This window comes from Aptenodytes forsteri, unplaced genomic scaffold (assembly GCF_000699145.1).
Source record: "Aptenodytes forsteri isolate BGI_AS27 unplaced genomic scaffold, ASM69914v1 Scaffold287, whole genome shotgun sequence".
Lineage (NCBI taxonomy): Eukaryota > Metazoa > Chordata > Aves > Sphenisciformes > Spheniscidae > Aptenodytes > Aptenodytes forsteri.
This window is the reverse complement of record NW_008794854.1, coordinates 2,200,668-2,213,003: the sequence shown is the minus strand read 5'-3', so window position 1 is coordinate 2,213,003 and position 12,336 is coordinate 2,200,668.

Sequence of the window (12,336 nt, the reverse complement as noted above, 5' to 3'; positions counted from 1 at the left end):
TGTGCACCTCCAGCCTTCTCGGTCGGTAGAGCATGGGAAGCTGAAAAGTCCTTGTCTAGTGTAAGCACTACTTAGCAACAACTGAAACATCGGTGCCTTATCAACTTTGTCCTGGTCCTAAATCCAACACACAGCACTGTACCAGCTACTAGGAAGGAAATTAACTCTATCCCTGCCGAAACCAGGACACATATATACAACAGAATTGTCTTTTGGCTTACTGACTCCCCCTCCCAAATGACATTTGGTTGCTCATCAGACGTTTTCAGGCTCAGAAATAGTTTTGGGAAGAACATATATGAATCCTCACATCCTCAGACAAAAGTGTAAATGTTAAAGCTGTTACTGAGCTGGGAGCAGGGTAAGTGACAATGTCCAAGATAGTCAGGGGAAAATAATTAGGGAAAATGTTTTGGAATTGCTTATATATTGAGTTTTAATTTCCAATATATCGTTGAACCTGAGTGGGAGGCCACGTGAATGTTCCAAGTATCAGTCTGAAGGCAGGAGTGTAAGACTTCAAATGGTACATCTGAGGTACAGGAAGTTTCAGAAAGAAGTGGAAATCCCAAAAGTCTTCCTCTGTGAAAAGAAAAAAACAAGAGGAGGCTATTGCTAATCCAGTTTACAGCCTATTTGACACTGCACATCACCAGTAAAATTCTAATGTAAGGCTTTGCACAAATTAATTTACAAATATGATTTACCCTTCTTGAACTACCTCTGCAAGGCTTAGGGGTTAGAGATTGCTTCCAAGCCACCAAACAAATTAATAGTAACATTATTATAGCCCAGGAGAATTTTCCTTTTTTCAATCCTGTTCTGCGTAACAATGCTTACGCATTAAATCTCAGTCCTATTGTGATGGGCTTCATTATAAGCAGGGAAGTCGTCACATCTGAAATGGAATATCCATTCCCCCAGCTGTGCTTGCAAATGTCTGACAAATCGATCTGTCCCTCATCTCGCCGGTCTCGCACTATACCAGCAGTTCCCCATGTTGGTCATACGTTGGTCCCAATGTCTCTGACTAGCCATCCTGAAATTATTACAAGTTTATTTAAGCAGACGTGGAGAAGTACTATTGGAATTCCTTATCACGGAGTCAAATCAGTTGCTCCTGGTACATACCTTATCACAACACGGTGCGCAACCCATCACCAGAGAAAGTAACTACTGCTCTTAAGCTTGTTTCTGCAATTTACTCATTTTTGAAAATCAATATGTAAGCATCTTATACACATTTGTTTCATATATTAGAATACAGCTTTTACTAACTACGCAAATAATTTTTGTCAAACTGAAGAAAAGTACCACACCTTTAATTTTTACTGTTAGCCAAAAAGAGGGTTGATTTAATTCTTTTGAATAACGGGATATCTTCTGTATATGAATATGCTATATTATGCCACGCAAACTTCCTAAGCTTACATTTTTACTACCGGTACTTCTGCAAAGCTTAAAAACCTTCAGTAGACTCAGCAGCTATATACTAAATTTTTGCATCTAATGCATAATTGTGATGAATAGAGCTTGAAGATGACAAATTCCACTTAATTGATTGTATCTTTTCCTAAACAATTCTAGTTATCTTCTAACATTAATAATAAGAAGGTGTTGGGGAAAAAAGTTGGGTTTTTCTTTCATCATCAACAATGTTTATCAATAGAACCATTTTTTTATTTAGCATTTTTCCTTATTTTCACTGTTACAGGGGAACATGCTTAGAGCTGCTTATTTTTCTTTTCGGTGAGTGTTTTCCTAAAAAAGCTATTGTTAGGATTCAATTCTGTATTAATTGTTCATAAGAAAATAAAGCAAATTCAGACAAATTCTGATAGAAATCATATAAGCAGACAGTAACTGTACGCTTTGCTGGGTAATGGTTGAGTGAAGAGGATGCAGCTGCAGAAAAACAGGTACTACTGTAATGATGCACATCAACAGGAGGAGGTTCCAATCTCTCCCTGTAGCATGTCCCAGCAAGCCTCAGGGAAAGCATGGGAAACATCGGTGAGGACAGTTATACAGTTATCTGTCCATAAAGAGTTTTTTGTGTTTGTTTGGGTTTTTTTACTTTGGCTGTTTCCATAATAACTACAAACCCTTCAAGCTTAGAGGTACAGCTAGTCAGGAAACTGAATCTTCAGTACAGGGAGATTGTTGCATTTTGCAAAGAAGTTGTTCTGATGTAGAATTCTTCGTCTACTTCATCTCCCAAAATATCCTGTAAATGAAAATTCAGGATTGAAGGCAATTGAGCCATTTTGATATGAAAAAGTTTTGCAATTATAGCAAATAAATATACTTGTGCAATGTTTTGTACCATGTGCACCTGTAATAGCCATTGCGATATATGAAAGGTTAATATTTTATCCTATATTGAAATAAACATGCTGCCACACAATGCTTACTTCTCAAATAAGGGTGTTTCTTTGATTAAAGACAGCCTACTTGATCAATTTTTCAAGTATGTTCCCAAGCATAGGACCAAGGTAGGAGATGCAGACCTTCTAGACTTGATTATTTTTAGTGATAATAACTTGCATATTCTTATCTACAGAACATCCTTAAAGTCTGTGCATCACCATTTTGTGACGATGACTATGAGGGGTTAATTGTGCTTAATAATCCTTCTGTTATAGAAAAGATAAAATACTACACATTCTGTCCAACTAAAGTTTATTAATTATTTAATTATTAATGTAAGAATTAAATTTAAGGGCCTTAATAGTAAGTACTAATAAATTGTGAGTGCTAACAAGGACTGTTGGAAAGAAGAGTCAGAAACATATTCCACACCTGTTTTATACACCTAAAACCACTCTCCTTCCCTACACAAACTCATAGGTGATGTTCATGGCAACGCTCTCAGCAGGAGTTCCCCAGTTCCAAGCTTCCCTGTGGGTTTGGCTCCAGGCAAATTTGGACAAGGTCTGAGGATTCAGCATAATTACACAAAGGCTTCCTAGGGTCAGGTCAGCCAGATGATCCTAAATGCAGAGCAAATGCTTTCCTGTATACTGGATGTAGTGGAAAGTTTTGTTTGTTTTTATTATTTTTTTTTAATCTAGGAGGGATCCTGCTGTAATACTTAACCCACATGAAGCAGCCCTCTTTCAACATCAGTCAAGCCGGTCAAGGCGGTAGTTTTGATGAAGGCATTTCATGGCCTTGTTTTACTGAGACCAGTCTATAATATAATCACAAAGACTTATTACAAATTGAAGAAGTATGCTGGCATGGTTGAGAAATTAGATCTATCTAAGCCAGTCTAGATGCAGGCTAGCTAGTGCACACCTACCAAATCTAGCATCTGCGAGCCCAGCATGTGCTATGATATATTCAGTGCTGCTCCATGAGCAATACTAGTTGAAAAGGCTTTAAGAAGCCCTAGGCAAACTGCCTAAAAAGCTGTTCTGCCTGTCTTATCCTTGTGCAACTGGCAATGCATTTTACACGTTAATGGAGGATTCCTGAGGTCGTTAATGCATCTTGGAGATGGAGAACTCATGTTAACGGGGAATTGCATGGAATGATATAGTGCAGGGTCTTGTGGGACTTCCACACTTTCAAATAATCTCATCACATATACTTTGGAAGGAAGTGCTAATTAAAAGTATAAAAGAGCATATGTGGTATTTGTGAAGCTGTTATCCAAATTTGTATTGCTGCATCTGTTATGCACTGCAATTAGTCATAGTTTAATGAGAAAATAAGATATCTGAGGTCTGCACTTCTAAAACTACAACCCCTTCCCCGCACTCCCTCCTCCTCCAAAAAAGCAGTCACAGCGCACCCGTAATGCAGTAGTGGAAAAAGTATTTATCATTTCAGCAGGGTATAACCTGCATGAGGACTTTGCTGTTGTAGTTTTGCTTTGATCCAGATACATCATCGAACTGCTTTTCAAGCTTTTAAAACTGGCAGCGACAACAGAGTTTTTGGTGTGGAACAGAGGGGGAGAAGGGATCAGGTATTATATATGGGTGTTCTTTGCATGGCCCACATTAATATGTCTCTTCATATGACATACCACCATAGGTACCTACCCTACTGGGATTTTTTTTTCAGTAAAATTGAACAAAAAATATGAAAGGTGCATCTTGCGAATGCAACGTCATAATCTTCATGCTGCTAGGATGAAGAGTTAATTCACTGAAAATTTTTTAGATTTAACAAAAAAAAAAAAAATTCTCTTTTATAATGGCCTTATCTTTCCTAAAATGCTCTATATGCCCATGACTTTAACGTATCTGTTTTATTAAACGCTGTCTAATAGCTATTATTACTCTGGCTTCACAGTGTAGTGAGGGTTGTAGGTTTTGGTTTTTTTGTTTCCCCCCAAGTAAAGTATATGTAGGATTTAAATAGGTTAATAAAAATGTGAAGTTAATTGTCATGACTACAATGACAAATTTTATTGTCAGGCTTCATCCAAGCTAAGATTTCATCTGTAACATTTCACACTGGTGCTATCTGCAGTTCAGAGCCATAATTAGACATTAAATCAATAAAGGACTCTTGGCCATAAACAGTATGCAGGAGTTCCTTCTGTTTCAGTGTTACAAAAAATTATTAAAAAAAGAGTAATATTATTAGTGGAAAAATGCTATTAATATTAGGAAAAAGTAGAATAAAATATAGAGTATTTTTCTATATTGGTTTTGTGACATGTGGCCCACTTTAGAACTTGAACTATAACTTATGGTGGTGCAATGATTTTTAGCAGCATCCAAAATCAGCATTCTCCACTAATCTATCCACAGAAGTCACAGTAGTAGAAAGGGGGAGAAAAACAACAGGGCTACAGAGCTACAGCATTTTCTTAACAGCTGTTTCACAGTTTTGAAATATAAAAGGACAACACACTTTGAAAAAAGGAAAAATGGTTTGAAGCCCTGTGATTTATAATCACCTGCCTTAGCGATGCTGATTTTTTAAATCTTAATTGTTTAGTTACTCTATACTTACTGTGGGTTTGACAATATTTCTTGGTGCTTATTTTTGCTTGTTGGATCCCCTCTTTCTGCATGATCCTCTCTTTCCTTTATGAAGTATTTTCCTTCCTAAGTAAGGGACACAGGCAATTCTGTCACAGATGGGGACCCAGGCCTTGGGGAAAACAGGTGACCTCCCCAGAAAGTGTCTGAATTTTTTATATCCCAGTACATTTTATTGCTAGGCAGTCTTCCAGTTCCACATGTATAAAACGCATTGTAGAACTCCTAAATAGATAGATGGGAAAGTACCTATATTATATTATTTTTGTTAATGTAGGATTTAGCACTACATATACCAGATATTATTTTCTTTTTCAGCTGTTATCGGAGGCTTACGGGATGCTCTTCATGAATAGTGTTTCAGAGCGCTATACTCATAATTAGAGCTGGGTGAATTATTCATCCCAAACAATACTTACTATGAATTTATGCTCCCCATTTCCTACAAAAGCACTAGTTATTATCATGCTTATTGAATAGGACAGTATGCTGCTTTCCAAGGGCTCTCTATTTCTGGGTTACAAGGTGCACCTATGAATTTTGTATCCTGAGTCTTTTGGTTTCCCTCGGGGATGATGGGGGATGTTGTTCCCTCAGGAGCAGCACTGAGGGGTTACTCCTGATTATTTGCCTGGTAACTCTAGCTGATCAGCTGAAGCAGAGGAGAGGTTTCTGAAGGTGTGACCCTTCCCTACAGGCAAGTATCTTCTGTCAGAATAGTTCACAACCGATCAATTTGTCATTCATACCCTTTGGCAGTTCAACGGTGCTATTTTGATCTGGGCCAACTTGGCTTCATGAATTTTATTCATTGTGACCTTAGCACCTCCTTTTGAGGTATGCAAAGCTTTCTTTGGCTCTGGCTTCCACAGTGTTTGTAAACCAACCTGAGCTGCTCCGACCTGAGCTGGAGTTGTTAATGTGGCCTGGCAGCTTGCCTGCTGAGTCCCACAGGGTGGGTAACTGTGGCTTTCTGTGGATCATCTGGCTTGTGCGTGTATTTGGGTACTGGGCTATGGCACATGTCATGGTTTACCCCTGGCAGGCAGCTAAGCACCACACAGCCACTCGCTCCCACCCAGCGGGATGGGGGAGAGAATCAGAAGGGTAAAAGTGAGAAAACTCATGGCTTGAGATCAGGACAGTTTAATAGGTAAAGCAAAAGCTGCGCACACAAGCAAAGCAAAGCAAGGAATTCATTCACCCCTTCCCATCAGCAGGCAGGTGTTCAGCCATCTCCAGGAAAGCAGGGCTCCATCATGCGCAACAGTGACTTGAGAAGACAAACGCCATCACTCCGAACGTCCCCCCCTTCCTCCTTCTTCCCCCAGCTTTATATGCTGAGCATGATGTCACATGGTATGGAATATCTCTTTGGTCAGTTGGAGTCAGCTGTCCCGGCTGTGTCCCCTCCCAACTCCTTGTGCCCCTCCAGCCTGCTCCCTGGTGGGGTGGTGTGAGAAGCAGAAAAGGCCTTGGTGCTGTGTGAGCAATAACTGAAACATCCCTGTGGTATCAACACTGTTTTAATCACAAATCCAAAACACAGCCCCATACTAGCTACTGTGAAGAGAATTAACTCCATCCCAGCCAAAACCAGCACAGCATGTTACCTACTGCATAGGTATTTAATCATGTGTCTAAGTCTTTGAGCCATCACTTATTTCTGTGACTGCATGGGAGAAGGGCTGGTGCTAGAGGCAGCCCAGCATGTAAAACAGCGAGATGCCGTTGCCTCTTCTGATGGTCCCCAGTGGGGTCCGTGACCAGCCAGATGGGACTGCTGCTGCTGCTTCAGGGCTCCAGCAGCCCTCCCTGTAAGCAGCATCAGTGCTGTTCATGGAAAACACTCTTGTCTAATTCTTGTTTTGCTCAGTAATGCTCATTTCTAACACTGTGGGGTTGCTTGTTTAAGTAATTTGACATTGGCTTTTCTCCTTTCTGTTATGGTGGGTATTTTAAATGAGAGAAAATATTTGGAATTGGTTCTACAGTGGTGGCAGGAAAGCTACTCTTGCGCTTGAACCGTGAATCTCGAGCTCTCTCTCAGATATGAGGAAAATGAGTTTTCCTTAAAGAAAAGATAAAAAGTTCCCAGCTTTCGTGTTTGCAGATGTAAGTTTACAGTAAGAGGAGCGTACAGTCTAAATAGTTGAAATACAAAAAATACTGCAAAGAAAATAGAAAGAACCAAGTCTTTAAAAAAATTCTTATATTGTGGGCGTGGAATGTATTCACATGATTTGTGAATATATTCTCTTCCAACTGTCTTCACAGAATGTCACAAAATAGGTCTGAAATGTTTTTGGTTGCTAATACAATGATGGTTATTCTCTAATTTTTTTTTTTTTAATTCCTGTTTTTAAATGCATTTATGTGTAAAATCCATGTAAGTCTGGGGACTTGTACATCTTTCTTAATCACCCATTTCTTGTATCCAGACTCTCAAATGCCAGCAATAAACAAACAAGTCTGATGGTTTCATTTATGTACAAATTTTGCTGTATTCAAACAGATCCAATTTTTGTAGCAATTATTTTGAATTAAATTTAAAGGTCTGGCTTTTTTTTGGCTGTTTTTTGTTTTGGTTTTTTTTTCCTCATCGTTGCTTGATCTACAAAGATCAAGGACATGAAATGAAGGGTAAATAGATCCTTAATATAAAGAATAAATAAAAAGGCAAATTTATCTAGTTAGTTACAGAACTGCTATACTCCTGGTGTTTTGAGTAAGACTGGTAAAATGAATACTGATTGCCAGCAAAGAAGGGGAAATCACTCTGTGCTTAAAATTTGCATTCTCTAAGGAGTGGAATCCATTTCATACCATCAAAAAGATAAGATTACTTGTCAGCCATGTGATGCACAAAATTTATATTGTCCCAGAAAGTTTATGTACCATTTAAGATTTGCTTAGATTCTTCATAATAAAGGTTTTATAACCTGCTTCTTGTAAACCATAGCATCTCTGGAGATGTTGCCAGATGAATGTGGAGTATATATTCTCCCAGAGACTAGACAAATTTTGTACCTGAAGAGAATTTCACCTCTGTCTGTGAGCCACCGTGGTTACAGCAATACGACATCTGCATTCTCTAGCCAAATCTTGTACTTACAGGTACCATTTCTTGCAAGAACTACAGATAACCAGGAAAAGAATAGGAAGGGATGGGAGGAGTTCTGAGGTCCAGGATGTGGAATAAATTTTTTCCCTTTACAGAAGATCAAGTGATTTTCAAAAACCTGAAAGATTAGAAAAAAAGGGTTTTCTATCAGTTTCAGTGGAAGACTGCATGATGAGTTACAAGGGGGTATTTGGCCAGCTTGCTGCAAAAGACTAGGTTCTGTTCACCTTGTTCATCACCAAAAGTTAAAGCTGCAGCATTAAGAACTCAAGGTTTCTTTCTCATTTTATTTTAGTGGAGATGACACTGAGCTGCAATACAGGAGACCTGAATTTTACTCCTGGCTTCTTCCCCTGAACTACCGCTGAGAGATCTTATGTGACCTCTTTCCCCACTTTACTACTTCTGTCTTCTTTAATTAATATCCAGGAAAGTTACATCTCCTACTGTATTTAATATAATACCATTTAACAGATATCCCGATTTCAGCTGATACCTGTACACATTGCTTTAATATAAATGATAAAGAAAATAGTGATAATCCCAAAATCACAAAGTCATCCATCCTCTGGCTCACAATGACTCTGTGGAGCCCAGATTCCCTCAAGGGTTTGGTAAAACTGTGGAGGCTGACACAGAGCAAGTAATCTGTGGGAAGGATGGCAGGAAAATGACATAATGAAAGCAGGACTAAATGGCTTCATATCGCTGCAGGTATTTCAAATGAGGTAGAATATTTCAGCAAATAAGCCTCTCTGGCAACATTACTGGTAAAACTCCTGTAATAAGTACAGGACAATATGTCTCTACTTATGTCATTTGGGGGGGGGTGTGAGGGGGTGTTTTTTTAGTTTTTGGTTTTTTGTGTGTTTTTTGTGGTTTTTTTTTTTAAATTAAAGCAATGCCTCAGTGCCTCTACCTGCACTCTGTGAAGTTAACAAAATCCCCTATGTGTCAGAATGCAAGTAAAATCACCTGTCTTCCGAACTCCTTTTCTCTTCTTCAGATATCCTTTCTCTCCTTCATCCTATCTCCTTCCTCTGCCTTTAGACAAAATCCTCTCAAGTGCTAAGGAACCTGTATTTCTTCTGAAATTAAAGATTTTCCTTGGTTGTTTCTCTGTTTCCCTTATTAAAGTATTTCAAATAAATATTTTGTTTGAAATGAGGAATAAGAAATGGGAGGATGTGACCTAGTTTTCTTCTCATTATTATGAGATATTTTCAGTAATTCTTAAGGGGATTTCCTGAAATGTTTTTCCAATATTACTCTTTCCTTCCCAGGATCTCTTTGTTTTTAATATTCATGAAGAAACTGAAGCTGGCCTGAGATGTAGATATGTCACTTCACTCCATAAAGTGATACAAACTCAGTGTGAGGAAGTGTATACGCTCAGAAAGCAGAAATGGAGTATGTGCGTGGGAGGGTTAAACAAGTGTTTTAGATGCAGTAAAAGCTTGCTTTTCTCGGGAGACGAAAAATTAGATATTGTGAAGTAGCATACTTAAAGATCAGATTTTTTCCTGTAGTTCCAATTCATTGTACCACAGAGGTTGTGGTAGCCGTAGATGAGAGCAGACTTTGACCCAGGGTAACTTATATAAAACAGGCATGGTTTGTCTTTGAGGCAGTACTCTGTTTAAGCCTGTGGATGAGGTTAATTGCAGCGCATACAACAAAGACATGTTGTCTAATGTTTTCTGATGCCCCCTTACCATCTTGGAATTTTACTGAAATAATTCTGATTTTTTTTTTTTAAGTGGAAATTGAAGTTTGAAACAAAGTTTGTAAAAACACCTTTACCATTTTAACTAAGGTCTAGTGACTTCAACCATCTCTTAGTTAAAGCCAGGCATCCACCTTAGAGTATAGCCTTATCCATGGGAAGATTGTACTGGTCCTGGAACAGACGTTTCATTTGTTTTTCACAGGGATTTTATTTTTTTAGGATCCAAATCTTAAAGTATTGAAGTTATCTACAAAACACAAAATTTTTCGTATGGAACTGTGGTACCATTTACAAACGTTACGATCATCATCACCTAAATAGCTTTTTATTTCTTTCAAGTTTATTAAAATCTTAAGGATGATATCTTATATTGCCTTATCTGAACCTAAGCCACAAGTTATAAAAGGAGTGAGAGATCTAAACCACTTAAAGTAGTTTGTTTTATCTTTCACGGTAACAAGTACAGTAACATTTAAGTGACTGACATTTTCAAGTTTAACTGATGACCTACACCTTTTTTTTTTTAAACAGTAGTTCCTTTATTAAAGACCTAACATGTCATTTTTCTCTTTTTCACTTCTTCCCCTTCCCTCTTGCCTTTATCTGCTACAAAGCTCTGTCTTCCTCCGGTCCCTGTGCTTTCTTCTTCAGCCTTCTCCTTCTGTGCCCACAGCCTTTTATCCTTTGCAATGGCCAGGTCCTGCTTTGCCCTCGACCAGTTCCTGGGGGATGACGATGTTGACCTTCTTCAGTGTAATGCCCAGCTTGACCTGCTCATGTCAGCTGCACATAGGGAGTCTCATTGCTAAAAAGCAGGTTTTCTATCTCCTGAGCAGCAAGTGGCTTTATCCCACCCTCCGGAGAAGAGGTGCGCACCTGCAGCCACCTGCTGGGTACGGGGAACAGGGAGAGTCACTTGTGGCTGGCAGAGGACTCCCCTTGCAGGGAGTGGTTTGCCTGGGAAAATTTTTCTGGGAAGATCCTAGGAATTCAGTAGGCCTACTGCCATTTCCATAGCTGCTTTGCAAAGGTAGTTCTTGTAGCTACTGTTAAATTATAGGGCACTATTTTTGACAAAATGGGAATGCTTGGGAGTTTAGTCTTAAATATAGGTCTCTCCTCTGGAGAAATAATTTTTTCATAAGAAAAGTCAGAACAGAGACAAAATAAGAACTTTGAAGGCAGAATTTCTCACAAAATGTTTCTTATTTCTTTTTTTCTTGAGTGCATGTGACGGGACAAAACCCTAATGGTACTAGAGAACTTGGATCTGAGAAAAGCTAGATTTCACCTTAGCAGAAGGCAGCCAATATTTCTGATAAAATGTAGAATTTGTATTTCACTTGATTTTTCTTCTTCACAGGAACATTAATGAAAGGAACATATCTATTTGCTAACTTAGATTGTAGCATTGTAAATAGCCTTGGGAGGTTTGCTTTAAAATGCAAGCAAAATGGATGTGATGTAAAGATTTTGTTCCTCTCCTAGAGCTTCCCCCACCATTCAGTGTTTCAACCAGAGAAAGGCTGTTTCCTGCAGGCCTGGTACTTGCATCAAGAATGAGATGTGCTGACAAACACAGCACCTCTCTAGAGAGTGACGAGCTCTGTTTGAAGCCGGCAGCATTTTGGGCTTTTTTTTTTTTCTTTCCCCCCCCTTTTAAACACAAGTCCTGAAATTTACTGTATTGTTGAGGGAAATCTGAGGGATGACATACGTGTTGACACTTCTGCTGTATGAAGGATTTACTCTTAATCCACAGTCTCTGCCAGACTATCACTGTTACAGGGCACTGAGGAGAAGTAGGTATGATAGTTATCAAGGCTTAGTTTGTCACTGAGACTATTTTGCAACGTACACTTAATAAATGCAAGTTTTTTGTTAAAGAGGAGATTTCTGAGCCTTCCATAAATAAAACACTGTTGGAACCGTCAGCTTCTGATCACTGGTGCACAGTGAAACCAGTTTATTTTTCAACTTAAGGATTCTCTGGAACCTGATTGATTTTTATATTGTGCTTTGCTGCCTGAACATGGGTTCCATCTTCCCAGATGAAAACCTGATACCCTTTCTCCATGGAGCTCTGGACACATGATGACATTTGAAAAGAAAATGTCACTTTGTGTCTGCTGACGGTATGATGAGATGTGCTAGCCTGACAGGTTGTGCTGGTTTTGGCTGGGATAGAGTTTTCTTCACAGTAGCTAGTAGTATGGGGCTGTGGTTTGGATTTGTGCTGGAAACAGTGTTGATAACACAGGGATGTTTTAGTTACTGCTGAGCAGTGCTGACACAGAGTCAAGGCCTTTTCTGCTTCTCACCCCACCCCACCAGCGAGCAGGCTGGGGGTGCACAAGGAGTTGGGAGGGGACACAGCCGGGACAGCTGACCCCAACTGACCAAAGGGATATTCCACACCATATGACGTCATGCTCAGCATATAAAGCTGGGGGAAGAAGAAGGAAGGGGGGATGTTCAGA